This window comes from Lepisma saccharinum, chromosome 5 (assembly GCF_977018435.1).
Source record: "Lepisma saccharinum chromosome 5, izLepSacc3.1, whole genome shotgun sequence".
Lineage (NCBI taxonomy): Eukaryota > Metazoa > Arthropoda > Insecta > Zygentoma > Lepismatidae > Lepisma > Lepisma saccharinum.
The window spans coordinates 85980321-85983967 of record NC_139233.1 but is presented as its reverse complement, the minus strand read 5'-3'; positions in this window follow the sequence as shown (position 1 = coordinate 85983967).

Below are 3647 nucleotides of genomic sequence, written 5' to 3'. Positions count from 1 at the left end.
TACGCTGATAACACACAGAGCTCCAAATTGATTAACTGAAATTGCACGTTTGCATTCCTGCCGAGTTAGTCACGATAATACCCTTTGCAATGCGTGCTGTCTCACAGAACGATAAATCGATTTTTATAATCTCCTTTATTCTTTGTTGGTGTAACTTCATCGATAAGGGTTAGAATGTATGGGTGTAGGTATGTACTTTTGATAACATATCTTACGTCGGGACTTACATCAAATTCCATTTGCAATCTAGCTTGTGCGGTGCTTTTTTGAAAATTGGAACTTGTTGTTCGTCTATTTTAGAGTTGGCAAAAATAAATGTTGACTTGATGAATACGTCATTAACGTTGTACCAAGCCTTAGACCAGTGGTTCCAATTTTTTTCGTTTCACGGTGCCCTTAGTGTTTCAAGATTGTTGCGCGGCGCCCACCGACGGCTCCAGGGGAATACGATGGTACCAGGGGCGTATATTCAGGGCTATCTAGGCTATCTGCGAAGCCCAGACTCAGTGACCAAAATACAGGGGAAAAAAATCTATCAGAAATGTGCTTATAATTGTTCATTTCAATGAGAAGGTGAACCTGATTTCTTAGGAGTTGGCACCTTGATTTCTTAGGAGTTGGAAACAAAGCGCGGCTCGCGGACTACTCCACGGCCTGACGGGCGAACGTGATAGAGCTATCTTACGGATCACTCGATCAGTGTTACAAACAATTTTTTCCCTGCATGTAACTTACCCAGGAACGGGGAATTGTGTAGCCAAACTGTTACAAGAGTGGTTCCCTTGTTGCATATGTCGGGAAAATTCCCTCTGAACTACCTCAACAGTCTGGGTCAATGTTGCAAACCAATTTTTCCCAGCATGTAATTTTCCCAGGAACGAGGAAGTTTGATGCCAGGCAAGGCGAAAGTGTGTCATATGACAGGGGCAAGAAAATCATTGAACGCTTGCAGACCAGTTGAAAAAGAGGTCGTTGACTTTCAAACAATTTGAGTTACAGTGGGGAGGTGAAAATTATTGGCTGATCGAGAATGGTTTACGAGTGCATCTAAAAATTGCCGAAATGGCAAGGACCAGTTCTAGTCTAGATCGCGTCGAGTGGTCTTTAAGGGTTCCTAGGTGTGTCGAATTTATTTAGAGGCAGCGTGTGAACACAGTCGTGAGTGAATTGTATTTTTGTGAAGGTATGATACGTGCTGTGTTGTGTAGTGAACTGAAACGAAGGACATAAGCTGTCTATTCGGCTTACGTATGACAATAAGCTCCAAATCGTTGTGGATTTTTCTTTTATGTCAACTTTATGCACAGATAAGCAAATGGGGATCAGACCTACTTGTGCCCAGGCCGGGATTACAACCCGGGACCCCTGGCGACGTAATGCGCTGTACTAACCATTCCACCATGTAGATAGGCGAAACTACGAAAATTGAAAACTTGCATACACTAAATATACATGTCAAAGATGGGTTCCTAAAGGCTCTTATAATGAAAAACAGGAAGCACGGGTTTGTCCAGGAATTTCCTTCTGGGTGAAAGTTCCTATTTAGGGGAGTGCAAGGGTAAATTTTGATTTTGACTTGCTAAATTCTTACATTTTGGGAATTTTGGACTGTGCCTGTGTGACGGCTAAAAGTACGGATGTGTGTATTTCCTCAACGTTGTCTCACACTTTCCGAGTCTATTTAACGCCTTTTTTCTTAAAGAGACTCAGTTCCAGACTTGATACTGGTCGGTGTTTTGATGGATCATAGAAAATTTGACATGATTAAAGTAGTCGACAAAGTAGATATAATTTAATAATAAAAGCGTGGCCTATTCTTTATAGGCGGCCCCGGCGCCTACCCAGCGTCGAATAACATGGGTACCTGGGGGAAACCCTGGGGGGTAAAGGCGGTCAGGGGCGTGATGCTGATCACATCACCCCCACTCACGACCGGATCAAGAAAGTGTGGGGCGTTACCCTCACACCCCCAATACGCCTTCATGGCGTGGTGCTATGCACAGGGGAACACTTTACCTTTTTTTTTTTACCTATTCTTTATAGGAATACGTACTGCACACTTCTTAACTGAAAGGAGCTTCGTCATTCAATCATTAACTTTATCTAAATTTCAAATTCAAATTTCAAAACATGACATTGTTCTTAAAAATTTAGGAATACCATCAATCTCCTTATACTTGTTAGTGCTCCTCGCCAAAAAACAAAAACACATTTTTTTCTTCACTTTTACGTATTCCAGGTTCATTTGTATCCTAAGAATCGTGCCATTAGACTTTTATGTCAGTCTTTAAGCTTTATATAAGGTCTTGCACTTTCGGATGTGGACTACCTAGCTCACTGTTGATTTTGCGGTTCCATCCCTTCACTATACTCTGTCCCAGCTACCTGTGGAGCAGGCAAACGAAAACCTGCGCAAGTAGTGACGCGAGAAGGCTCCACCAATGAACACGTAAGAGGAACGGAATTACGCGAGATGGGGAAAGCGACTGAAGTTACCAGCCTTCCCATCAGCGTCTACTGCTTCTCTCTGGCCAATAGATTTCCCTCGCTTCTCTGACGCTATGCGCCGCCTTGCTCCACACTTAGCTGGGACAGGGTATACATTATTTGTCCGGTGCTTCCTGTTGAAGCAGAACCAATGGTTTTCGAATCATTAACACACGAATGAAAGTCAGATTACGTCCACAGACTGGAAGAGTGAAATGACCTTGGAGGGATTTACAAAGCAGAAGACCATGATAAGTCAATCAGGTTGGCTATTCTTAGTCAAACCAGCTGTCTCTCTCCGTCACTACCTTATCTGCTTTTGAAAACAGGCTTTTCTGTTTCATATGTTCGTAATTAGGACGACTTAGGCATTGTTCGCAATTAGGAATGTTCACAATTAGGACACAACCGATCCATGTCGTCGGAACGTGACACTTCTCTGTGTGTCTTGAATGATGGTATTTGCTTTCATATGGGTGGACGTGTCGTGTTGAATCAATATTTACATTCGCTTCTGTGTGGTTTGCTAGCATGAGGAGTGATATAGCGATAAGTGATTGAGTGTTGATATTAATGTTGTTATAATACCACAACTCAAGTATACACTAGAACAAACAATTTTTACGTACAATTCTTATGTGAAAGCAAACTCGAGCCGATATGCGAGGAGCCGATTTTTAAGTGAAATTTCTCAAGGATGTGAAAAATGTGTGGCAGTACAGTGGGATGCACAAATATTGCACGGCAAATTGCCCCTGACCATTGTCTTTAATTTTTCTCTTGCATCGAATGTATTTTTAAGAAATCGATTTTTAAATAAGTTGATGCAGAGGCTGTAAGCATCTTGTTTGGTTTCTTTGTTTAAATTCTTGAATTTCTCATTGGATAAAACTAAGAGCCCGAACGTGGCGATGGACAATTTGCTTGGTAATACTTATGCGTCCCACTGTACCAGGAAAACATTGCCAACATCTTCCGTGACAAATGTATGTGATTACTTGTAATTGGGAAATAAAATAACTCTGTGCGCTTGGGTTGAGGGGATACGCACATCCGATTTCGCCGGCGAGCTGCGTAATTCCAGCCGCTATTTCGGCTGGCGTTAGAGCGCCACAACGCCGAAATGAAGGCACTGTACAAATAATTGATTAGTTGCTTTT